At 40.7% G+C, this 27,652-nt stretch overlaps 1 protein-coding gene and 1 pseudogene across 3 annotated transcripts in view; one reads left to right on the top strand and one right to left on the bottom strand.

Annotated features, from left to right (window-relative positions):
* Positions 1–27,652, top strand: part of ccser2a (coiled-coil serine-rich protein 2a) — a 670,411-nt gene that overhangs the window by 311,591 nt on the left and 331,168 nt on the right. The window lies entirely within an intron of this gene.
* On the bottom strand, positions 1,715–1,815 carry LOC145360612 (U2 spliceosomal RNA; annotated as a pseudogene).

Genomic DNA, 27,652 nt, shown 5'->3' with positions numbered 1-27,652 from the left:
AAGTACACCTGCAGTCATTCATTTCAGTATAACCTGCTGGAAGATGTAGTCATATGCAGAAATTTACCGTGCATATTTCCAGGATTTCATGCTTAACTAGTGTTGCCAACCCTCCTAGATTGCCTATGGAGTTTCTAGGAAGTGAAGATTAGTCTCTTGGAAATATCTGCAAGCAAGCCCTGGGGAAAAATCATCATGGGGTTAAAAAACAAACTTTTTCCCTGTTATTCTAGGATTTCATAGCTCAGTATTTGGAAGGCAATGGTGTAATCGGACAAAGTCAATATGGATTTATAAGGGGGAAATCATGCTTGACAAATACATTGGAATTCTTTGAGGATGTAACTAGTAGAGATGATCAAGGAGAACTGGTAGCTGTGGATTATTTAGACTTTCAGAAGGTTTTCAACAAGGCCTCACATAGCAGACTACTGTGTAAAGTTAAAAGACATGTGATTGCGGATAATGTCTTGAGATGGATAGAAAATTGGTTAGCAGATAGGAAGTAAAGAGTTGGCATAAATGAGTCATTTTCCAATTGGCAGGCAGTGACTAGTGGGGTACCACAGTGAACTGTGCTAGGACCCCCAACTAATCACATTTTATATTAGTGATTTGGATGAGAGTATTAAATTATTTCCAAATTTGTAGATGATACAAAGATAGGTGGGAGGGTGAGCTGTGAGGAGGATGCAGAGATGCTTCAGTATGATGTGGACAGGCTGAGTGGGCATATGTTTGGTAGATATAATATAATGTGGATAAATGCGAGGCTGCCCACTTCAGTATCAATAATAGATTATCTGAATGGGTGTAAATTGAGAGAAGTGGATACTCAGCGAGAATGGTGTCCTTGTGCATTAGTCGTTGAAAGAAGCTTAAAACTTAAACTTTAGTTATTAGTGTCATAAGAAGGCTTACATTCATACTGCAATGAAGTTACTGTGAAAATTCCTGAGTCGCTGCACTCTGCCTTTCCGGGAGAATTTAGCATAGCCAATACATCTAACCAGCATGTCTTTTGGACTATGGGAGAAAACTGGAGCACCCAGAGCAAGCCCATGCAGATACGGGGAGAACATGCGGACTCCACACAGACAGTGACCCAAGCCAGGAATTGAACCCAAGTCTCTTATGCTGAGAGGCAGCAGTGCTAACCACTGTGCCACCATGCTGCCCAGGTGCACAGATACAGAAGGCAAATGGTATATTGGCCTTCATATCGAGAGGCTTTTGAGTATAGAAATAGGGATGTTTTACTCTATGACAGCCTTTACTGTCAAGGGTGTTGGTGAGGCCACGCTTGGAGTATTGTAGACAGTTTTGATGTCCTTATCTGAGGAAGGATGTCCTTGCTAAAGAGGGAGTGCAGTGAAGGTTTACCAGGCTGATTCCTGGGATGGCAGGTCTGTCATATGAGGAGAGATTAAGTTGGTTAGGATTATATTCATTAGAGTTTAGAAAAGTGAGAAGGGATCTCATAGAAATTTATAAAATTCTAGCAGGGTGTTTTTTTGTTTTTATTCCAGTTCAATCAAATCAAGTCCAATTCAGAGTCTCAATAAGTTGAGACATTCCCAATCCAAGCTGACAAGACAGGACTCTCACCTCCTGCCTTGGGCTTGATCTACATGTTCCAAGCTGATTGGGGTAGGCATAGCTCCTCCTCCAAGGCTTGATCTCATTTTAACCAAAAGGCCGAGATGCCGCTTTTAAAAGTTGCTTCAAATGAAGTTAAAATGTAACCTAATGACTTCAACCAAGCACAGCATGCTCATACTACACTTGATCTTAGCCAAAAGGCCGAGAAGCAATTAGACAGGATAGGTTCAGAAAGAATGTCTCTGATGGTGGGGGGAGTCCAGAACCAGAGTTCATAATCGGAGGATAAGGGGTAAACCTTTTCGGACTGAGGTGACGAGAAATTTCTTCACCCAGAGGATGGTAAATGTGTGGAATTCACTACCACAAAATGTAGCCGAGACCAAAACGTTGTTTAATTTCGAGAAGAAATTAGGTATAGCTCTTGGGGTTAAAGGGACCAAGGGATACAGGAGGAAGGGGAGATCAGGATATTGAACATGATCAGCATGAATGGCGGGTCAGGCTCAAAGGGCCGAATGGCCCAATCCTGCTTCCGGTTTCTATGTTTATTAGTTCTGGAAGTGGGAAGAATGGAGCTGTTGGACACTGCAGACTGTTACAGGACAGGCAATCACATTGATAAAATCTCCAGAAATCCATCTAGAGTTGACAACTTGTTGCTTAAAATATAAATTCAATTAATGCATCACCATTGATTTTTGATTTGTGTGGTTTGAGATTACTTATTATATTCTCCAGTGAAATGTTAATCCAATGTGCAGTGATGACTTTTGCATTTGGTGTTGTGAACTTCATGATGACTTGAATGGATCATGTAGAAAATGAGCAGCAGGATGACTTCTTGTAATTTTTGGCAGCTCCTTTGTCTACAGAACCAGGGACGTTGTTTCTACAGTGTCAATCAACAATGTCTTTGAATAGATTATGCTCTGTAACGAGGATCAAGTGTTTAGTCTGAAAAGACTACCCCATCAAGGTGATGACAGCTGGTCCAGAACTGGCAAGGCTGAGATGCAAAATTGGAACTGGTAATAGAAAAAAAAATGATGAGAAACTAGAAATAAAATGAATATCACCAGGTAAGTTGTATGTAACATTGCTTTGCCAAGCAAGCATCTCCCTTCTGTTTCTGATAAGGGATGTAACAACAATTTAATGAGCAAAGAGGTGACCTGGTGCTCAAAACAGAGGAAGGCATGAGAGAAGCTACTTCATAATACTCAACGTATCAAAAATAAGATTAGCAGAGAACAATGTGATAGATTATTGAAACAAATTCCAGAAACACACTTTCTCTCTTTAGTGTCATCTCCATCAAAAGTTTTTATCACTGAAGAATGACTGCAGCCTTCACCAGATTTTGCATCTTTGCCAGAAATATGAAGGTGATGAGTGAACTCTTCAAGTGTGAAACCAACTATTTTCTTCATCACAATCCCAGGCAGTCACGTTTAACTATCTGAAGGAAAAGCAATCTTTGAAAATATTTGGAATGCAAGACTAACTATGATGGTCCAGTCATGAATGCTAAAATTCTAATGGTGTTTCTCTGGTCATAGCTGCAGACTGAAGAGCAAAAAGGTTTCAGATTATGTAAGGCATGTTAATTTTATGAGATCTCATGCCAATGATAACTGTTGGGAATAAAAGAAGCAAATGCTGGAAATACTCAGCTCCAACAACACCTGTAGAAAGAGAGAGACAGAGTTAACATTTTGTGCTGCATATGCCTCCTCAGAACTGAAGGAAGACTAGAAATGTGATGGGTTTTTGTTGAATTGGGGGAACAACATAATGAAAGACCTGCGATAGGATGGAGGTTATGAGAGATTAAATGACAAAGATGAAAGACAAAGAGAGTGGTGATGGTTGTAGGAAAGAAACAAAAATGTGAATGATACAATAATGAACAGCTTTATCTGAAAGCAAAAGCATGAAAAACAAGAATCAGACTAGCACATGGCAAAAAACCAGAATCAAAATAAGGGCCTGATTTCATGGTCTAAAATTGTTGAGCTCAATGCTGTGTGCAGAAGGCTGTAAAGTGTCAAATTGGAAGATAAAGTGCTGTTTCTCAAGCTCCGCTGGAACACTTGCAGCAGGCAAGACAGAAATGTGAGCTGAGAGCAAGATGGTGAATTAAAATGGCAAACAACCAGAAGCTCAGGATTGTCTAGGATGTGGATTTTTATAGCAGCCAAAAGGCAAATATGAACTGAAATAAAGTTGAACGACTCAGCTGTTAATCAAAGGAATTCCGACAGTGAAGACCCTAAAAGGAGTGCTTTCAATTGGCATGCAAAATACTTGAAATTCAGATTGTGAGAGGACATTAAAGCACTCTCTCCTTAATCCCATGAAGAACTTTTAGTATACGATGATGCAAGGAGATTTACACACAGTAGTTATTTTTCACAGTAGGTTTCTGAATATTGATGGAGTTTTGATTTAGAACTTACTCACTGTAGCTATTTACTGGTTATTTCTGAATCTTGTACATTCATAGATCGTTGTAAGAAAACATCTTGGAGAACTTGAATTAGTTCCTGAGTTGTGACAATAATGTTCCTCAACATCATGAGATGCCTTGGGTGGAGATAGACATTGTTGGAATGATGTAATGTTTTATGAGTGGAATGATTTCACCATGGTTAATGAATCCAAGAGGGAACGCAGTCCAATAATGAGGCCACTTTCCAAGCAAAACCAAATGCGGAAAAACTTAAAGCTGTTTATTAAGGAGGGGCAGTGCTGGGCTTAAACTTTATTGACCAAAAACAAGTTATATTTATATAACGCCTGTAATAAAATAAAACACCCCAAGGCGCTTCACAGCAGCATTATAAAAAATGTCACACCAAGCCAGATAAGGAAATATTAGATTAGATGACAAACAGCTTTTATGTTTCAACAACTGCCTAAAGGCGCAAAGCAAGGAATACAAGTGGCAAGGTGTAGTAGAGAGATACTTCGAGAACTCAGGGTCCAAAAAGTTGAGGGCATGGCCACCTTGGTGGAATTATTAAAATCAAGATCAGAACTTAAGGAGTGCAGATATCTTGGAGGGTTGTAGGTCTGGAGGTAATTACAGAAATCTCAACATTGTTTGAATGCAGAGAGCCAGTGTAGGTCACGGTAGGTGAATGAGCATATGATGCATACTTGGCCATCTCCAGTGACCAGTCATGAATATTCAGTAGATACATAGAAACTGTTATAATCAAGAGGTACTGAAAGCAGGTTATAGATTGATTCATAATGATTGTAAGGTGGTGATTAAAAGAACAATGCAATTGTAAAGCAGCCATAAAGTGTGTGACATTGTTCTCCTTTTTTATGAAAGCATCTAAAACTGACTGATAGGAATTTGTATAAAGCTGATTGGGACTCTATTTATGTTGCAGCATTCAATTGCAATACTGCTTGACAGGTGAGACTGCAGTCTATTTGATACTTTTGACATGCCCAGATTTGCTAACTGAGAAAACTAGCTAAAACAGACCCATAGTTTGAAGAACTGAAACATCAGAAAACCTGACAGTTCAAAAACGATTCATATTTTGTTTACAAATCAGTATGAGAAACAGATGTAACATAGGTTTTGGAGATATAGCCGATGCTACTGTACTTGATTTTTGGGAGGGAAGAAATCATTACCCAAAAGCCTGAAGGGACTATCTGAAGATGTGCAGGTTAGATGGATTGACCATGGTAAATTGCCCCTTAATGTCCAAAAATGTGCAGGTTAAGAGGATTAGTGGGGTAAATAAGTGGGGTTGTGGGGTTAGGGCTTGAGTAAGATGTTCTGTTGGAGAGCTGGTGCAGACTTGATGGGCAGAATGTCCTCCTCTTGCACTGTTGGGATTCTATAAATGTTTAAAGCACAAAGCGGCGTTGCATACTTTCCAGCACTTGGACTCCATCCCTGAACCCCCCAAAATGTGGTACTTTTTGCATTAAAAGTGATGAAGTGAACCAACCAGTCTTATATTTTGTAATTAATGGACTTTTAAATAGGTTAAGAAAGTGACATTTGGATTTTCAGCAGAAATCTGGATTGTCACTTGCAATCAATGCAAATCTTTGTTTTTGCTAAAATTCTGCAATATTTAAAATTACTTTACCCTTTGAACTCTTGATCCTGAGGAATTTTTTTTTTCGTTTTTATTCCAATTCAATCCAATCAAATCCAATTCAGAGTCCCAACAAGTTGGGACATTCCTGATCCAAGCTGACAAGACAGGGCTCTCACCACCTGTCCTGGGCTTGATCTACATGATCCAAGCTGATTGGAGTAGGCATAGCTCCTCCTCCAAAGCTTGATCTCATTTGCATCTTAGCCAAAGGCCAAGATGCCACTTTAAAAAATTGCTTTAAATGAAGCTAAAATGTAACCTAATGACTTCAACCAAGTACAGCATGCCAACACCACACCCGATCTTAGCCAAAAGGCTGAGAAGCGATCCCCAGGAATTGGAAAGCTACTTGTATCTTCGTGATTAAGTTCAAGGCACATGTCAGTGTGGACTGGTTCTGCTTTCCTCATACAGATTCCTTTTCCTGTCATGCTAACAACGATTATTGATACAAAGAGCAATATGAATCTTGAATGGTCCCTAAAGAAACTTTTCTGTACTCTGTAGGAAACTCTACATTCCTTATCAAATTCTGACATAAATCAGCCTCAAAACTTCAATGTATTTTGCATAACTGCATAATAAACTCAGTTACGTTTTTTGGCTTTATCAGCGTTAATAAAAGTTCCTATTTTAGCCCCTGCAGTTATGATTTCAATATTAAAGTACAGTGTGTCCTGGGCGATATAGATATCTGTCAACCAAATCTACAAGAATACATTCACCGGTCATTCATTTCATACCTGTTTGTGGGAGCTTGCTGTGTGAATATGTTCCCCTGTTTCCCTGTAGTGCAGCAATGAGGACACTTCAAAAGGACTAAATTCATTGTGAAGTCCTTTGTGATATCATAAGGCCATGAAAGGCTTCAAATAAATAGATTTTTTTATCCTCCTTTCTCTTTTTCTTTCCACCTTGTGACTGTTTTGTTGACTGAAGAGTCATTAATAACTGAGTAACTTGCTTCAAGTCTCTTTATCACATTTTTCTCTGTACTTTCTTGTCTTTGTTTTGCTTACTGTTTTTTGTTTCAGAGGTTACCTCCCGAAAACTTAGTATGACCTCAAAAACAAAATGTGGTCGCATTAAAAACTAATTAAAGACTTAAAATATTAAATGAATATGTTTACAGGTTAATGTAACCATCAGAAGATTATTGTCTCAAATCTCATGTTATCCTAACTTGGACATGTGTAACTGTCTCTTCACCTTTGTTTTATTATCCTTCAATTTCCTACCTTGCACTGTTAAGAGCATAGCTGATAGTAAACGCCGAGTTATTCAAAATCCCAGAAAGGAAACTTGAAGCAACTGCCCTCACCTGTAGATGAGGGCAGAGTACTGCAGATGCTGGAACCTGAAACAAAAACAGAAAATGCTGGAAAATCTTAGCAGGCCTGATCTGTGGGGAGACAATAGATTAAGAAATCTCACAACACCTGGTTAAAGTCCAACAGGTTTATTTGGTAGCATAATAGAGGTTTAATAGAGGTTTATAAGATGATAAGGGGGATAGATAGAGTGGATGTGCAGAGACTATTTCCTCAGGTGGATGTAGCCATTACTGGAGGCATAACTATAAGGCTCATGGTGGGAGATATAGGAGGGATGTCTGAGGTAGGTTCTCCACTCGGGGAGTGGTTGGGGTGTGGAATGGACTGCCTGCTGTGATTGTGGAGTTGGACACTTTAGGAACTTTCAAGCGGTTATTGGATAGGCACATGGAGCACACCAGAATGATAGGGAGTGGGATAGCTTGATCTTGGGTTTGGACATAGCTCGGCATAACATTGAGGGCCAAAGGGCCTGTACTGTGCTGTACTGTTCTATGTTCTATAAGCCACTCGCTTTGGGAACATTGCCCATTCTGCTGCCGAAGGGACAGTGTTCCGAAAGCTAGTGGCTTATGCTACCAAATAAACCTGTTGGACTTTAATCTGGTGTTGTGAAACTTCTTACTGTGTTTACCCCCAATGCTGGCATCTCCGCATCAAGAGAATAGAGCCAATGTTTCAAGTCTGGATGTCCCTTCATAGCTGTAACGAAGAGTCAACCTGACCAAAAACATTGGATCTATTTGTCTCTCCACAGATGCTGTCAGAATGTTCTGTTCTTGTTGTCCTCATTGTATCTTGGCAATTTGTTAGAATCTGAGGAAAGGTTTGAAATCTAGGGAATAATGTTCCAGACACTTTGTGACAATTTTAAACAAAATAAATGTGTATTAATCAGTAAAATAAACAATAAAGTAAATTTGAAGTGCACTTGACTAAAACAAGGACTGTACATGACTATCACTAACTTTACAAAATCTTCATAGAATCATGGAATCTACAGTGCAGAAAAAGGCCATTCGGCCCATCAAGTCTGCACCAACCACAATCTGACCTAGGCCCTACCCCTATAATCCCATGCATTTACCCTAGCTAGTCCACCTGACAGTAAAGAGCAATTTGCCATGATCAATCCATTTAACCCTTGTATCTTTGGACTGTATGAGGAAACCGGAGGCATGGAGGAAACCCACACAGACACAGGGAGAATGTGCAAGCTCCACACAGGCAGTGACCCAAGCTGGGAACTTCACTACCTTCTGAGCTAACTCTCCCCAACAATTCCATAACAACTTATAAATGTTAAAAGCTACAGAAACGTAATAACAGTTACCACAGCAGGTAGTTATACCTCTGGGGTTTGCTTAGATGGTAAAACTAAACAGCTTGCTTTCCAAGACAGGCTTTTTCCATAGTCCCTGCTTGCTGTGAGTTAAACAGCCATTCCTGTCATTGGCTGAGGCCTTAAAAACAGTGCCTTTGTGTAGGCTTAAGCATCATCTGTTATGCAGTATTCCCTTTGATCTTCCTTTATCTGAGCTAACCTCTTCAGAAGTCAAATGTAATTACCTTCATTTCTTGAGTTTAGCTCTGAGTGTAAATGGAAGGCACATTTCCTTTATAACCCTTTCTTCAAACCTTGTCCCTTCCTTTGAACCTTTGACATCTCATTCAAATCCTTTTCTGACCTGTTCCCCATTGCTATCAACTTGCCTTAGATAACATCTGTGCTACATTGCTCAGCTCATCAACATCTCAAAAGTACCACTTCCATTAATACAGCTAAGTTGTCCTTACCTGAAACAACTTAAATTTTCCCACAGTATTAAAATATGTAACCAGCAGGAAATATTCCAATTCTTGGATTTCCCTGATACTTTGATGTCAACGCTATTTTCCTGACAGCACCACGTGGCAGCCTCATCACCACAAGGGCTGCAGTGCTTCAAGACTCACCATCACTGGTTGCTTCTCTAGGTAACAAGACATTGGCAATAATGCAGATTTGTCAAGAGAATAAATATAAATAAAAATGGCAAGAGCTTGAATGTCACTAATTAGCAGTTCCTCAGGGAATAAATTAGTATACTTTAATTTTAATGAAGCATGATTATGTGTTTAGCCAGACATTTGGGTGAGACCAGATTATTTATGGAAGTGATCCTTAAATGGCTCAACTGGCTGATTGCAAGCAGTGTCTGCTCTTTACTGACTATATTAAGGTCATGGGTTTGATCTTGGGAAAGATGAAGGCAATGGTAAACCACAGTTGTACCAATTATGTTAGTTCTGACTGCTGTTAGGCTGAGTTCCCAGCTTGTCAATACAAGCCAATATTATAATGTTGCCATTGTAGTTGTAGTTGAGAAATTGTGTCAAAGTGTTGCACTGTTGTCTCAATGAAACTGGCACCTATTATGGAATCTCTTCCAATGAAAGTTACTAAGTCATGTAAAACAAGTGTGAAAGACTGTCACAAAGTGTACAGTTATAGAACAATATGTTCAATGACAAAATTCAGTTACGTTTCCTATAGAACAGGATGATCTGGATTCCATTGTGTTGTGGATTAGAGTTTGTGATAATCCTCACAAGATCCATGGGGAATCATTGATTGATCTCCTTGTGGGGCTTGTTGAGTATGAGTTCCCCTGGTAACAGGCAATGGTTTGCCCAGCTTTTTATAAGGCAAATCCAGGGCTAGGCTTGCAGAACTACTTGTCACAGGCAATGACCAGTGTGTAGTTTTACTTTGCATTCTGTAAGTAAACAATGTTCCTTTCCAATCGGGTTGCCTGAGTTATTACAGGGTTTAAAAAACATACCTGTAAGATTTCTGTGTTGTGCAGCTTATTCCATAAGAAACAAATGCTTGTGATTCTTACTTTAGAATCTTAGCGCTTTTATTTTCATTACATTAATTCTCAAGAACCTGCTGCTTCAAAAAGGATGGGGGCAAACTGACAGAGGAGAGAGAAAAGATAACATGAAATATCATCTGTTACAGTGACTGGAGGAACAGTCTGTGTTATCTTGCAGCACATTCACCACTGCAATGTGATAAATTAAGTTGTTGCTTTGGGTGCCTCTGTAATTAGATTGAGCAGTTTATCATGTTGTGATAAAACTGTTTGGAAAACTCATTTTTGACATGAGGAAGTTCTGATAGCAGTGAAGGTCACATTCACTGCTCACAATTTGGCATGTTATAGTATCAATAGATATGTGGCTGTGAACTTACATAGATTGAATTGGTAAAGCTATTTGCGAGTGGTGGTGATGAGATGTCAGCTTATTTTTGTAGTCTTGTATGCTACTGAGTTTCAAGCATTAACCTTGCTGAGAAGGTGATGAAACAAAGGGAGTTGCATGTTATGAGTAGGGGTGGGATATTTCATCAACAACATTTTTGTTACTATCAGAAACCTCTGGATCTGCTGATTCACTGGTACCTCAATCTGTTGCTAATGAAGACTTTATTTTAATAGATTTACACAGGTGCAAAAAAAGCCCATCAATACACTGCCCACTCTGGATAAAATTGTGTTCCGGCCCTGTGAAAGCGTATTTTTCAGGAACAAATGTCAATGTCAAATCATGCAATAAAATAGAAAAATAAGGTTAACACATATCACATTGTTGAGAAGGGCAGAAAGAGGAATAACATAGAAATTAACAAGTTACTGCCTGCCTGGTTTCCCGTTCAAATACATTGTCGAGAAGGTACTTGGAATTGATTTGACTGAACTTTTAATAGCAAGTTTAATTTGTATCCATTGTGCAAATGCATCAACTTTACACCATTCAGTGTATTCGAATGGGAAGCCAGGCAGCCTTGTTAATTTCTCTGTTATTCCTCTTTCTGCCCTTGCCTGTGTGTCATTTGCATGGTAATAATGGCAAGCACCATTAAGCCTAGCCATTATTTTGATGGCAATTTCTGAGCTAGGCTTGTGTTTATCTTGGACAATTTCAGGTTTTATTCTACTCATTACAATCAGGATAGTTCTGCGCATCTTTTGCTCCCAAATTTAGCCTCATCTCTAAACTTAGCCAATGTCCACTGGAGTTCTACATTTATGTCACTACTAAGATCAAAACATGTTGAGAAGAGCAACCGGCCATGGTTAGAATCAAATAATAGCAAATGAGAGGGGGAAGGATTGGAAGTCACAGATCTGAAACATTAACTTTGTTTTTCTCTCCGCAGATGCTGCCCGACCAGCTGAGTATTTCCAGCATTTCTGTTTTTATTTCAGATTTCTGGCACTGCAGTATTTGTTTTTGTCTTCATGGTCAATAGAGAGTGTCGATATTGTCTATGTTGGCTTCATGAAGACAATTGATAAGCTTCCACAAAAGAGACTACTGGAAAAAGCACTGAGAATGCATGGAATTGGAGCCAGCCTTGTGACATGGATTGGCAATTGGTTGGGAGATATGAGAGTAAGAGAGTAGTCATAAAGAAAATATGATGAGTGTTATTTGCCACGGATCTGTACTCAGCGTTTAACCATAGAAATTAATGACTTTGCTGAAGGACTAGAAAATTATATTCTAAAGTTTGTAAGTTTTGCAGCAGGAAGCTACAAAACAAATGGGCAAAACTGCTTACAAGCTGTTATGAAAGTCAAACTTGCATTAACACTGAGAATGCAAGTCAGGAGCTTTAACTCATGAAAGAGCTTTAGTGCATGTGCAATCTGGGAGTGGGCTGCTGGCACACAGATCGGCATTTTTACATTCTTTGGACCAGAGCATCTGTGCAAGAAGAAAAAGCACAGCAAAATCCAGATCAGGTGAGAGATAGTAGACTGCCATTGAGAAATAGAGCTGAGACAGGGGATATGGAGAGGTCCCGAGGTGGTGGTGGTGGTGAGGGGGGTGGGGGGCCGGGGCGGAGGGGAAGGGGTGGCGGTGGGAGAGGTCCCAAGGTCGGGGGCTGGGGGGGGGTAGTGGGAGGGGAGTGAGAGAGGTCCCAGGGTGGGGGCGCAGGGGAGAGGTCCCAGGGTGAGGGCGCAGGGGAGAGGTCCCAGGGTGAGGGGGACGTGAAGAAATCTCAGGGTGAGGGGGGGCAGGGAGAGGCGCCAAGGTGAGGGGGGGGATGGGGAGAGGCGCCAAGGTGAGGGGGGGATGGGGAGAGGCGCCAAGGTGAGGGGGGACGGGGACAGGCACCAAGGTGAGGGGGGACGGGGACAGGCACCAAGGTGAGAGGGAACATCTTTTCATTTCATTTGATTTATTATTGTTACATGTATTGACATACAGTGAAAAGTATTGTTTCTTGCATGCTATATAGACAAAGTTCATGGAGAAGGAAAGGAGAGAGTGCAAAATGTAGTGTAACATTCATAGCTCGGGTGTAAAGAAAGATCAACAATGTGAGATAGGTCCATTCTAAAGTCTGATAGCAGCAGGGAAGAAGCTGTTCTTGAATCGGTTGGACCGTGATCTCAGACTTTTGTATCTTTTTCCTGTAAGAAGAAGGTGGAAGAGAGAATGTCCGGGGTGCGTGGGGTCCTTGATTATGCTGGCTGCTTTGCCGAGGCAGTGAGAAGTGTAGACAGAGTCAGTGGATTGGAGGCTGGTTTGTGTGCCCTAAAAGGAGAGAGAGAGAATGAGAAGCAGAGGGGGCCAGGGAAAGAAGGATGAGTTTAGAGCCAAGGCAGCTGAAAGCATAGTATCAAATTGTGGAGTGATGAGAATGGGGAGGGGAGGCAAGATGTTTGTAGAGCAGGACGGGGACGGAACAAGTCACTCAGCTGGCAGACATGGGACATGGTGAGGTCCCGAGGTGAGGGGGGACATGGGGAGGTCCCGAGGTGAGGGGGGACATGGGGAGGCCCCGAGGTGAGAGGGGGCAGGGCCCTCTCTCTGTCCCCTGTCTGGGACTCTTGTTGCTTGATGGCATTTGGCTCCCTGTCACTTGACCTGGATTTTTGCAGTTTGGTTGAAAAGAGAAAGGATCTAATTAGGAGAAGGGCTACAGATAGTTGGGGTTAGGGGCTCAAGGGAAGCCCTGGTAATTGAAGGGGGCTCACCAGAAGCCCTGAAGATCCAAGAAGGCAGCTGAAGGTTGGTGACTGCATGCTGTGGGCCATTGGGGTCGAGGTGACTCCTTTTGGACTATTAGTATTCTGCTCAATTTAGAACATAGAACATTACAGCACAGTACAGGTCCTTCGGCCCTTGATGGTTCCACTGGTCGGCGCAACAATCTAATGATCCTCTAACCTAAACTATTCCAATGTTATCCATATGCCTATCCACTGACCATTTGACCACCCTTAAAGCTAGCGAGTCCACAACTGCTGCAGGCAGGGCATTCCACGCCCTTACTACCCTCTGAGTAAAGAACCTATCTCTGACATCCATCCTATAATTACCACTTCTTAATTTAAAGCTCGTGTTAGCCATCACCATCCGAGGAAAAAGGCCTCCCTATCTAACCCTCTGATCATCTTGTATGCCTCAATTAGGTCACCTCGTAACCTTCTTCTCTCGAATGAAAATAATCTCAAGTCCCTCAGCCTTTCCTCATAAGACCTTCCCACCATACCAGGCAACATCCTGGTAAACCTCCTCTGCACCCTTTCCAATGCCTCCACATCTTTCTTATAATGCGGCGACCCGAACTGTACGCAATACTCCAAGTGCGGCCGCACCAGAGTTTTGTACAGCCAAAGATCTGAAATTGTGCATTCCCTTTTTCCTACTGGCTAAACACCTATTTTGGAAATAACTTGGTTATCATGCAGATTTTAACACAGTTTTCATTTGTTGGGTTAAAATGTTTCTTTAAATTTTATTGGTGCAATTTATAAATTTGCAGCTGTTTATGTGAAATATTGTCCAGCTGTTGCTGACTGGAAATGTGTCTCGAAGGCTTTCCAAAGCTTGACACTGTGCAGATGCATGAATGTGTTTCTTGGCTATGTAAATTGTTTTAATTGTTTCCTCCAACTGCAGCCAATTGGAGAGAATCCAAATGTTTGACTGGGTTTACACTTCTCTTTGTCTAATGTTGGCCAGGCAATTGAGGTCAGATAGAAGTGGACTCTTCTATTCATTCGTCTGAAATCATTTTGAAACCACTATAGCCAAGCCATAGTGAATCATTCTCTGACAGGAGACAAAGTGAATGAATCTCATGATGATGCTGCCACTGTTTAGCCAAACACCAGGTGCACTAGAGAGGCATTGCATTGCCTCATCTTTCATTGTCGTATCATCGTTTTTCTTTGGCTTGGCCAAAGTTGGGAATTTGAGTCGGGATTCCAAGAGCTGAACCATAATTTGTGTTGCGTGTAAACCAAATCCCTTACTTGTCACAGATTTTAGGAATGAGAAGATTAATATGTAGATTTCCTTGCAATAATAAAATAAACTTTTGTAGATTAAATATTTCTTCAAACTGAAAACAACAAAATTGACTGCGTACCTTGTGCGTTATTGTGCAAACTCCCAGAACAAGTATGCCATCCTCATGGAATATAAATTCTCCAACCCAGTTTTCAAAAAAAAATGCAAGAACTGAAACTTCATGAAAAATAGACTTTGAGCAGTTTGCTTGGTGTAGTCACATTGACAAGGTTGCAGGGAATATTCCTAATGAGATCTGTCAGGCTCTTCAGATAGCTGTGAGCCCAGTGAGACAAGATTGTAGCAAAGATCCTCAACTGAAAGAGCTTAGTTTGCAAATCATTCGCTTTTGTGAGTGTTAAGAGGTTTGATTGAATTTAACATTAGTGAATCGCTCAGGCTGATTATTCTACTTGGGTGCACATGCACAGCAAGAGTGCCTCGTTTTGAATATATTATGGAAGATTTATCCCTTTATATAAGTGGAAATCCAACTTTGCTAATCTACTTCACAAAAACTGATCAATAGACATTAGGTTATATTTATAATCCCCTCACCCATTCCCACATCCTCTTTAAGAACATAAGAACATAAGAAATAGGAGCAGGAGTAGGCCATCTGGCCCTTCGAGCCTGCCCCGCCATTCAATAAGGTCATGGCTGATCTGTCGTGGCTCAGTTCCACTTTCCCGCCCTCTCCCCATAACCCTTAATCCCCTCTCTTATCAAAAACCCATCAACCCGCTTCTTAAAAATATTTAGCGAGGCAGCCTCCACCACTTCAACGGGCAGAGAATTCCAGAGATTCACCACCCTTTGAGTGAAGAAGTTCCTCCTCAACTCTGTTCTAAACCGCCCCCCCTTTATCTTGAGGCTGTGCCCCCTAGCCCTACTGTCTTTTTTGAGCGGGAAGAGTCTCTCCACCTCTATCCTATCCATCCCATTCATCATCTTATACGTCTCAATGAGATCTCCCCTCATTCTTCTAAACTCTAACGAGTACAAGCCTAGTTTATTCAGCCTCTCCTCATAGCTCAACCCCCTCAACTCCGGTATCAGCCTAGTAAACCTCCTCTGCACTCCCTCCAAGGCCAAAATATCCTTGCGCAGGTGCGGCGCCCAAAACTGCACACAGTACTCCAGCTGCGGCCTCACCAATGCCCTATACAGCTGCAGCAAGACCTCCCTACTTTTATATTCAATCCCCCTTGCGATGAATCCCCCTCTTTTCCAATCTTCTTTCTTCCATTCTCACCCTCTTTTTTTTTTTCTTCCTCCATCCACTTCCCACCTCCCTTTCCCATTTTATCACCCCTCCCGACTCCCCTTTTCCTCTTCTATATAAGTATCTCCATGTCTGTCATTATCTTTCCATGGCAGAATTTTTATTTCCATTTGCCAGGCCAATGTTTGTTAGTCATTCAATTGATTTCATACTTGTGTATGGATTTCCATGTCCTCCTGAACTTGTGTGGCATTTTGAGATTTTTATCTATTTGAGCAAGATATTTTGGTTTGATTGGTGTTGTAATATTTTTGTTAAATTAGGTTCATTTCATAAATGATTGATGTTGAGACATAAGCTGTGTGTTCTGTTTGGGGGATATTAGAGCAGCTTAATTCCCTATTGCCTTGTTACTACGTCAGTTTTAGTTTGAAGGTCAGCCAATACTTTCTGGGAACTTTTGTACTTCCCTGTAAAATGGTGAGTTTGATTGGCAGCTTGGTGAACCAATGTTGGACATGCCCGAAGGAAGAGTGAGAGATTATATGGAATTATACAGCAGTGCAACAAGCCATTTGACCCATCCAGTTCATGCCACCATTTATGCTCCACTGGGAGTTCCTCCTATCTTCCCTCATCTAAATTGATCAGAGTAACCTTCAATTCCATTCTCTCATATACTTGTCTAGCTTCCCCATTTACTTCAACCACTCCCTGTGGTAGCAAGTTCCTGGATAAAGAAGTTTTTTCTGAATTTCCTTTTTGATTTTTTTAGTGAGTATCTTATATTGGTGGCTTCTTCCCCACAAGTGGAAACAATCTCTCTATTTTCACTATATCATAACCTTTCATTGTTTTAAAGACGCCTATTAGGTCACCCCTCAGCTGCCTTTTAGTAAGTGAAAAGAAATCCAGCCTGTGAATCCTTTCCCAATGTGTATTTCTGGAATCATCCTTATAAATCTTCTCCATACCCTTTCCAGTGTCTTTATACTATTGTGATAATATGGTGACCAGCGCTGCATGCAGTACTCCAAAGTTCAACATAGGTTTAGCATCACCTCCCTACTTTTCAATTCTATCCCTCTAGGAATAAAGCCTTTCTCTTGGTTTTCTTTTTTATGGCCTTGCTGACCTGTACTGCAACTTCTAGTGATGATATATTTGAACTCCAATATCCCTTTGTTCCTCTACCCTGCCAAGGCTTGCACTTCTAAGTAATAAGTGACCTCTCTATTCTTCCTCCCAGAATTTACTGTATCACATTCATCTGTGTTGAACTTGATTAACCAGTTATTTGCCCATTTTATAAATTTGTTACATCTTCCTGTATTTTCTTGCTATCCTCAATAATAACTATCCTCCCAAATTTGGTGTCATCCACAAATGTAGAAATGTGTTTACAATTCCAAAGTCCAAATTGTCAGTGTGAATTGTGAAAATCAGTGGTCCCAGCACTGATGCTTGTGGAACACCACTTCTCATCTTTTGCCACTCTAAATAATCAACTTTTACTCCTACACTGTGTTTCTGTCTTCAAGCCAACAAACAATCCGTTCTGTCTCTTGTCGCCTGACTCCGCGTCCTCGGGTAATTTTCATTATTCTGGTGCACCTTAAAGGCCTTGTGAAAATCTAGACAAATTATATCTGCTGCATTAGCATTGTCTACCCTCTTTGTCACCTCCTTTAAAAAAAAAGTTTGATTAAACAAGGTTTGCTTTTTGAAATACATGTGATTATATTTTTCTTTACTAGAAATTGTTTCCATTTTTTCCTTCATTAGGAAATCCACTTTTTCTACCACTGAAGTTAATGAATGGTATGTAATGCCCTCAGCATGTACTGACCCCTTTTGGAAATATGAATTACCGTTGCTCTCTGTCAGTCCTTCGGCATTTCACCTTTTTCTAATGAATTATGAAATATGAGTAGTAATGCTTCTGCTGATTCTCCCTAAGATTCTTTTGAAATACACGGATGCAAACTATCCAGGACAGCCATTTTATCTTCTGTGTTGCTCACTCTTTTTTTTAAATTTTAAATGCATAGATCTCATTGTCCATTTCCTCAATCAATGTCATGTTTACCTGTACTAAATCCCTGGTAAATACTAAAGCAAAATAATTATTTAATATTTCTGCCATTGTTGTCGTTGTAGGCTCAATGACCTCCTTCTGCATTCTAGGATTCTATTCTTCGTGGTATTATCCTGCCTATTTTTAATGGTCGCATTCCCATCCTAGCCTTCCATTTCTGATTTCTATGGCTATAAAATACTTTATCATTTGTTTTTAATTTCATAGTTCCTCTTTCCTTTCCTAAGAAAATTTGACTTTTCCCTCTAATTGCTTCATAATTCTCCTTTCACCATGGACTTTTGTGCTGTTTATGTACTTCATCTGCACCCTCAATTGCTCCCTTTATCTTTATTCATCCATAAAGTTTCACTAATGTTTAGTTTCTTTCCATTTAACAGGAAGTATTTTTCTTGCACTCCATTTTAAGTGATTCCCATTGTTCTACATGATTATTGGCCAACATTGTTGCCCATTTTATTTCCCCGAGTTTTATCCCTAGCCCCTCAACATCAGCTTTTCTTTAATCTGTTTACCTGGTTTTTATTCATGTATGTCCTTCTCTATTATCATCTTAAAGCATATTATATTGTGGTCACTATTGTTAGTAGATAGTCCCCTACTTTTGGCTCATCCCCCATAACTAATTGAGTAATCTATCTTTTGTTTGTAGGCTGTTTACATTTTAGGTAAGAAAGGAATCCACACGTCATAGGAACTCCTTTCTGTCATCTCATTCACTTGCCTGTTCTGTCCATTGATGGTTTTTACACAATTCCTTAATTGATCTGGCTGTTTCTTTCTCTACCTCCCTTCCATTGTTAAATGTGCTATAGACTGAAGCTAGAAGTGTTTATTATTTTTATTATTTTTTTCTCCATCTATATGGGTTCTATTTTTGTCTTGCTGATATCTTTTTTTGTCTACTGCTGTTATGTTAACCAGAATAAGCAAAGTTACTCCAACCCCCCACCGCCATCCCTTTTCGCTCTATCCTTCTTATATAAATTTAAATCCCAGTCCTGGTTTTTTTCAGCTTCCCTTTCTGGGAAAGTCTGTTTTTGGCAAGTGTCACATTTGGATTTTTGATTTCCCTTACTCTTCACAGAAGGAATTTAGAAACCAGTTATGTTTAAGTGTGTTTTGATAACAAAGTAGTATTGTATGATTTTAAGATACGCGAAGCTGAAACTGCCTCAGCAAAGTGTGTATTTGTAATTGGAATATATTGTGGTGTGTGTTAAAGGCTTGTGGCACTGAACTAGCAAGAGAGAAGTCCTAAGTTAAAATCTCATAAATTCACCAAGTCGGAGACAACTTTCAGGAAAGATTGAACAGGATCTCGAAAAGAGGAAAGCGGAAAAGAACCTGTTGGACGTATATAAGATTAGGAAATGGTTTGATAAAGTAGACATAGAGAAATTGTTCCTACTTGTGGGAAAGACCAGAACTCAGCGCCATAAAAATAGGTTGGGCGTTGCTAATAAGTCCAGCTGGGAATTTCCAGAGAACTTCTTCACCCAAAGAGTGATAAGAATGGGGAACTAACCACCACAGGGGGTGGTTGAGGTGAATGCTAGTTTAGTTTAGAAGAAAGTTGGTTAAGTACAGTATATAGAAGGATATACTGGTGGAGTTAGATGAGGGATGGCTGGGGAAATGTTCTCATTAAGAGTATCAACACTGACATGGACTGGTTGATCCAAATGGTCTGTTTGTATGCTGTAGATACTTGGTAATACTTTGTAATTCTGTTAATTTGGGGACATGATGGAGAAATTAAATTGACTGGATTATTCAGTGGTGAGCTGGCATGGACTTAATGGGCTGAATAATCACCTTCTTACCCTATGACTTTGTGATGAAAGGGCCAGAAGAAATACCATGAGTTCACTAATATCCTTCAAGGAAAGATCTTCTCATACCTACCTTGCCTGACCTCCATGAGATTGCAATTACACTTTGTGGTTGACCTTGATGCAATCAGGCCAACCAGCTACGGACAATTAATATTGCCTTGTCTGTAATCGCCATTGCATTGAAGCTGAACATTGTAAAACCTCTTTCTATCTTCCTCTTATCTATCATTCAACAGCATATTCACTCGCTCTTCAAACAGTGTACTCCTGTTTGGTGTTGCTCTGTTTCTCCAGCATTGTGATATTTAAATGGCAATGTTCCCACTCCCTTTGCCTCATGGTTCCTGATGCAGCTTGTAAATCTCTTGCACTCTGTCAGGGCAGCTCTGATTTTTAAACGTGAATTTGCAGCCAGGACTAAAGCTGGATGGAAAGTTGACATTTAAATATCACAATTTTGAGAGAGTGGTGCAGAACAATAATTGATGAGACTAAGCTGATATGGTTTGGTGCGTATGCTGGCTTTGGCAAAGTTGCTCTCTTGGAAGAATATGAACTGTTCGTAAAACTATTATCCTCCTTCTTGCCTCAGCAGGGAATGTGTAAGTGTAATGTTTTGGGTGTAAAATGTTTGATTCGGGAGATGCTGCAGCGTGGTTCAGACCCGGATTAAACCTTTGTTTACTAATTTTCAAGGATCAGATCTGTCTTGCTGGTTTGCAGTGGTATGACATTCTCTTCCAGAATGCCTGACAGTTTGTGCATTCCTTTGTCTAAATTTGCATGGTTGATGAAACCATGGCTGAGATGTTGTAATATATATATATCCTTATAAACTTTTGTTACATATGATATACCACCTTCCACATTAACGTGAAGTTGATGCACTGATGGAAATGGTTGCTCTTTTGCAACGTGCTTGAAATTGAATATCTTTTCAGAGGAAAATTCAGCACCTCTAACGCATGTCTTCCAACTCTTTGGCAATGTCACAGAAGCTGTATGTTTCAAGCTGTTAGCTGATTAATTTTTTTTCACGTGATTGATCACGGTGCCTTTGGGCAAGATGGTGCTTGCTTGAAGGAGGAAAGTGGTGGCGTGAAACTACTAATGTAATAGTGTTTGCCTGATCCACAATTAGACATTAAACTGAAATCAAAAATCTATTCAGGCTTTCGTGCCCAGTTTTCGCAAGTTAATCACTGTAGCAAGATTTATGTTTCATGACTTGCAACTGTCACTGGAGGTGCAAACACTTGGTGTTTTGTGGCAGAACACTAATGGCATACGTTACTCAAACACTTGCATCTTTTTCTGTTGGATATAAATTGGAGCCCATAATAATATCTAATATTTGTCTCATCAGATTAGGATTTGTTTTCTAATTTTGGTGACCAATTTCATGTAATTTTGTCTCTTTATTTTCTAATTGACTGACTGAGTTAATTTCAAGACATTTTGGGCCTGATTTTACCATTTTCATTCTAAGTTCTGAATCTCGGGGTAATTCTATAGGGAGTGGGGTAGCTTGACCTTGGGATTGGACATAGCTCAGTACAACATTGAGGGCTGAAGGGCCTGTACTGTGCTGTAATGTTCTATGTTCTAATTCAGATCCAACTTAGAAATCTGCTTTCAGGAGATCCCACACGCACTCAGCCTGAAAAAAAATTCATGGATCACATTTGCGCTGTGGGCAGGGCTTTGCATATCCGAAACGATCAGAGCTCCGAACTGTGCATGTGCAGTGAGAAAAAAATTTGAAGAAGCGTGCCTGTGTCACATTGCTCCCAGGCTGGAGAAAGTGGCCCAGAAGTGCAAAGTGGGAGTGATGGCCCCCACAGACATCAATTTCCCCCTTATCCACCCAGCCCCACTACCCAGATCGATTTGTCGCCTCCTTTCCTCCCACTGATCATCCGCAGAGTGGCAGCGGACACCCCCTCCCCCACCAGAGATCCATTGCCCCCCCCCCCCCCCCCCCACCCTAGCCCACCAATGAAAGATTCCACCCCCCCCCACACACACACACACACACACACACACACACACACACACACACACACACACACACACACACACACACCAGAGATGCATCTTACTCGCCAGCCCCTTAGAGAACGATCTAGCCTCACTCCCCCCCCCTCCCCTGCCCGAGGAACATCTGACCCACCTCCTCCTCCCTCCCCGCCAGAGAGCTGGAGTGTCCGATTCAGACTTTTATTTAGCAGGTTCATTTCGGCGTGATTCCGGGTCAGCGAATGTGGTGGCAAAAGGGGAAATGCTGATGAAGTCGGGCGGGCGGTTCATTAATTCAAGTGAAATACATGCAAATGCATTTAAACCGCTGTTGCACCTGTTTTGGGGCCATTCCCAGGTTTCGATAAAGTGACCATCTGCACGGATGCGAGTGCGGATCGCATTAATGGCCTCACACCTGACTTTACCACATGTTTGTGGCCGAAAATGGGCCTGACACAATGGTAAAATAGGGCCCTTTGTATGGCTTAAAATAGATTAAATAAAAATTCCTGTAAAATAGTTCAGTCAAAGGTGGTTCACTGCAGTTTACAGGCCACAAAGTGGCTCTAAATTTGAAACTGTTTTTGAGAGTTAGAAGACTAAATCTCTGATATAAAAACTCCTTTAATAAGCATTTTAGCAATTGTTTTCTATTTTTGCAGGATTGAAGCTTCTGAAAGCCTGGCATTTTTAAGGAAAACAGGTCTAATTTTGAACATGCCTGGGAACATGTAAACTCTACACTTTTGCTCGTTTTTTAAAAACATAATAACTCATTTGTATTTTGCAATTTTGGAAACAAGTAACAAATTAAGAGCAGCTTGCTTTTAAAATGGTTTTCCAAACTGACGAAGTTTTGGGAAGTTCTTGGTCAACGATTTTTTTCTTTTCTATTTAATTTGACTCATGATACATGGAACACGCTCTCTGCAGGGAAGATGGGAAAATGATTAATTACTTGGCTTCTGTTGATGTCATTCTGAATTTGCTGCCGTGAGATCAGTTGGGGAGGAGTTATTTGTTCTCAGCTTTCTTCCTCCCTTGGTGACACTATTAAGATTGATTGTTTTCAAGAAGATGTCCTCCCACCCCACACAGTAGTGTCTCAAGGTGTCTGTTTTATCAGATGAAATACATGATCTTTTATCACATAGTTGGCTGAACATACTTTGTTTTCGTGAGTACAGTATGGTATAAAACATTTCTTTTTAGTTTCTAATACTAAAATCCATATAGGTACCAGCAATGCTGTCAATGCGGACAGAAGTGATCGTAGAATTGATCCCATAGTCTGTATTCAGTTTATGCTACATTCCGTTATCCGTTCACAGTTTCTATCCTTTGATGACTAACAGTAGTCATTCTTGGCTGGTTGAGAGAGACGGGCAGATTTCCCCAGTGTATTGCATGACAGCGGTATTACCGACCACAAGGAATTAGTTATCTCCAATTGAAAGAGAAAAGCCATTCATTAGTAACAAGGCAAAAACTGTGCCTGAGAAGGTTATTAAATTACTTCTGTTTAACCCCTTCAGTGGCAGGTAGAGTTAAAGATGGTGCAATCATTGTGGGTGCTGCTGATCGGAGTTCTGGGGAGGGTCAGTCTGAACTCAAAGCCTTCTGTCTCCATAGATACTGCCAGATCTGCTGAGTTTTTCCAAAATTTTGTTTTTATATTAAAAATGCTGCATTTGGAGGATAAGTCATATTTGCTAATGCATGAAGAATTAGTGACTGTTGCAGTTTTAGAACATAGAACACTACAGCACAAACAGGCCCTTCGGCCCACAAGTTGTGCCGATCATATCCCTACCTACTAGGCCTATCTGTAACCCTCAATCCCATTAAATCCCATGTAATCGTCCAGAAGTCTCTTAAAAGACCCTAACGAGTTCACCATCACCACCACTGGCAGCCAATTTCACTCACTCGCCACCCTCTGAGTGAAAAACTTACCCTTGATATCTCCTCTGTACCTGCTCCCCAGCACCTTCAACCTGTGTCCTCTCGTAGCGACCATTTCAGCCCTTGGAAATAGCCTCCGAGAATCCACCCTATCGATACTTCTCAACATTTTATAAACCTCTATCAGGTCACCTCTCAACCTTCGTCTCTCCAGGGGAAAAAAAGGCCTAGCTCCCTCAACCTATCCACATAAGGCATGCCACCCAATCCAGGCAACATCCTTGTAAATCTCCTCTGCACCCTTTCAATAGCTTCCACATCCTTCTTGTAGTGAGGCAATCAGAACTGCGCACAGTACTCCAAGTGGGGTCTGACAAGGTTCTTACAGAGTTGCAGCATTATCTCCCAACTCCTAAACTCAGTCCCTCGATTAATGAAGGCCAGTACACCATACGCCTTCTTGACCACATCCTTCACCTGCAAGGCCGATTTTAGAGTCCTATGGACCCAGACCCCAAGATCATTCTGCTCCTCTGCACTGTTAAGAGTCATACGCTTGATATTGTACTCCTTCATCCCGTTGGACCTGCCAAAATGGACCACTACACATTTAGCTGTGTTGAAGTCCATCTACCACTTCTCCACCCAGTCTTGCATCGTGCCAATAACACTTACATTTCCCTTAAAGCTTATTTAATTTTATCCTTTTTTTCCTAAGTTAGCCTATCCATAATGGACATTATGGTAACTTCATTCAGATCTCTGCCATTTTAGCTCGTCTCCCAGGAAACATTGAAAATACACAAAAGAATTGCATTTCCATGGCACCTTTCACAATCTCAGCATGTGTTAAATTACTTAGAAACTAGAAGCATTCGGCCCTTCAGCCCTGCTCCATCATTCATTATGATCATGGCTGACCATCAAATTCAACACCCTGATTACCCCCTGCCCCCACCCCCCCCCCCCAACCCCATATCCCTTGGTCCCTTGATCCCTTGATGCCTTTAGCCCCAAGAGCTATATCTAATTTCTTCTTGAAATCAGATGACGTTTTGGCCTCAACTACATTCTGTGGTAGTGAGTTCCATGCATTCATCACCTGCCAGGTGAAGAAATTTCTCCACAGTTCTAAAAGGTTTACCCCTTATCCTCAAACTATAACCCCTAGTCTGGACTCCCTCACTAGTGGGAACATTCTTTCTGAATCTGCCCTGTCTAACCCCATTAGAATTTTATAAGTTTCTATGAAATCCCCCTCTCACTCTTCTAAACACCAGTGAATATAATCCTAACCGATTTAGTCTCTCTTCATATGACAGATCTGCCATTCCAGGAATCAGCCTGGTAAACCTTCGCTGTACTCCCTCTACAGCAAGGACATCCTTCCTCCGATAAGAACGCCAAAACTGCCCACAATACTCCAATACACCATCGCCCCATATAATTACAGTAAAACATCCCTATCCCTATACTCAAATCCTCTCGCTATGAAGGCCAACATACCATTTGCCTTCTTTACTGCCTGCTGTACCTGTACACTTACTTTCAGCGACTGACACATGTGGACTCCAAGGTCTCATTGAGTATCCATCTCTCCCAATTTATACCTCATAGTCAATGGGGTCCTTGTGAAATATAGTTGCTGTTATAATAATGGACATTATGTAGAGATGCCAACATTGGGCTGGAGTAAACACAGTAAGAAGTCTCACAACACCAGGTAAAAGTCCAACCAGTTTATTTGATAGTAATCCCATAAGCTTTCGGAAACGCTGTTCCTTCATTAGGTGTGTGGACCTTCCAGAAGTCTCCATTCACCTGACGAAGAGGGTGTCCCTCGAAAGCTTGTGAGTATATTATCAAATAAATAGGTTGGACTAAAACCTGGTGTTGTCAGACTTTTTACAGTGCAGGACTCCACAGTAGAAGCAGAAGCCTAAATCATGTGCTCAAACCTTGAACGCATGACATCCTGACCCACTGGGGAGAATTGAAGCAAAGCCCACACCTGACAACCTTCAGTTTTCCAATGTTTGTTTGAAAAAACGCAACCAATATTTCGGCTATGGCCTTTGTCACAACTAAAATGTTCAGGTTTCTTCTCCCTTTACAAACCCTGCTGTCGCACCTGGGCATCACTGGCTGGCAAGCATTTATTGCCCATCCCTATTAGTTGAGAGTCAACCACGTTGCTGTAGTTCTGGAGTCACATGTAGGCTAGACCAGGTAAGGGCATCAGATTTCCAAGGGAAAGTATGGGCAATACTGGCAAGGCAACTTTTATCCTCCAAAGAACACAAGGAGTTAAATACATCGTGTGGGACTGGAGTGGATGGTAAATTCAATGTCACAATTTGCCATGATGGAATTTGAATTCACAGCCTTTCTGGTTGTTGGAACCACAAACGCTAAGCTATGCTACCGCTGTGTTTGCAACAACAGTTTTATTTCATTTTTCCAGTAATTTTATTGGTTCCTGATCCACCTTTTACTAGGACAACTAAATTGGTCCAAGTGAGCGCTTCTCACAGCTTTTATTGTGTCCTGTTTTTTAAAAATTCTCAAACTCTTTAAATCAACTATAAATTGAATTTTTAATCATTCTTTGCTAGTGTGTTGTAGTTTTCTAAACTGGCACCTTAAAAGTTATTGGTCTTTTAGAAACTGTCTCCAAACCTGATGGTAATTGCTTCTTGTTGTCTCATGTGTCATCGTCCTTCAGTTATTGATCAAATACTTTCTTATGAACAAGCTGCCCCTTTCAAAGATACTTCACTCTCTGAAAGCACTGGAATTTTTGCAGTAATTTTTCTTTAGCACGTTTGACAAAAGCAGTAAGTTGCATTCAGATAGTATTTTCAACATAATGAAATGTTCCACTGGATATTACAAACCCAAATTTGTCACTAAACCACACAAGGTAATACAGCCAAAGACCAAAAACTTGGTCTAAGACGTGGGTTTTAGAGAGTGTCTTACAGGAGGAATATGAGTTAGAGAGGCAGAAAAGTTTGGGATGGAATTCCAGAGCCAGGCAACTGAGTCACAGCCACCATTGTGGAGTAATTAAAATTGGAGAGTATGCAAGAGGTCAAAATTCGAACCAGTTCGATAATCCATGTAGGTCACTGAGCACACAGGTGACTAATGAATGGGATTTGGTGCAAATAAGGACACGCAGCAGCAATTTGAATGACCTCCTGTTTATGATCTCACAGTACTTGGAAGCACTCCTGCAAAGTGTCCAGCATACTGAAATATCCTATAAACAAAGCCAAGCAGCAGTGTGGTGGAAATCAATGAGAGCTGTTACAAACAAAGCTTGTTAGAATTGATGTTGGCAAGAGTGTGCCAAAGGACTGGAAAATTGCAAATGTTACATCCTTCTTCAAAAAAAGTTTGTAAAGATAAGCCCAGCAATGATAGCACAGTTAGTTTAACTTCAGTGGTGGGGAAGCTTCGAGAAATGATAATTCAGGACAACATGAAAATCACTTGGGTAAATGCAGGTTAATTAAGGAAAGTCAACATGGATTTATTAAGGACAATAATGTTTAACTAAAGTTTGTAATGAGGTAACAGAGTTGATGAGAGTCATGCTGTTGTTATCCTATACATGTAATTCTAAAAAAAATTTGATGAAGTGTCACACAACATGGTCATAAGCAAAGTTAGAGCCCATGGAGAAAAAGGGATAGGAATAACTGAGTGACAAGGAATGGGGAGTAGTTGTTTTTTGGACTGGTGAAAGGTGTAACCTGGAGTTCCCCAGAAATTGGTGTTAGGAACCTTACCCTTCTTGATATATTAATGATCTAGATCTTGGTATACAGGGTGCAGTTTCAAAATTTGCAGATGATATGAAACTTGGAAGGATTGTTAACCATTAGGAGGATAGTGTAGAAGTTCAAAAGGGTATAAAAAGATGGAATGGACAGAGAAATGGCAAATTTAAGACAAGAAAATGTGAAATGATTAATTTTGGTAAGAAGAGCAGAGACAATATAGAATAAATAATGCAATCCAAAGGAAGGCACAGGGCACAGGGACCTGGGTAATTAGGTGCATAAATTATGGAGATTGAGAGTCATTTAATAAAGTATGTGGCATCCTGGGTTTTATCA

This window comes from Carcharhinus amblyrhynchos, chromosome 31 (assembly GCF_965287045.1).
Source record: "Carcharhinus amblyrhynchos chromosome 31, sCarAmb.v2.hapA, whole genome shotgun sequence".
NCBI classification, from domain to species: Eukaryota; Metazoa; Chordata; class Chondrichthyes; order Carcharhiniformes; family Carcharhinidae; genus Carcharhinus; species Carcharhinus amblyrhynchos.
The sequence above is the reverse complement of the archived record's forward strand: the minus strand, read 5'-3'. Positions and strand labels throughout refer to the sequence as shown.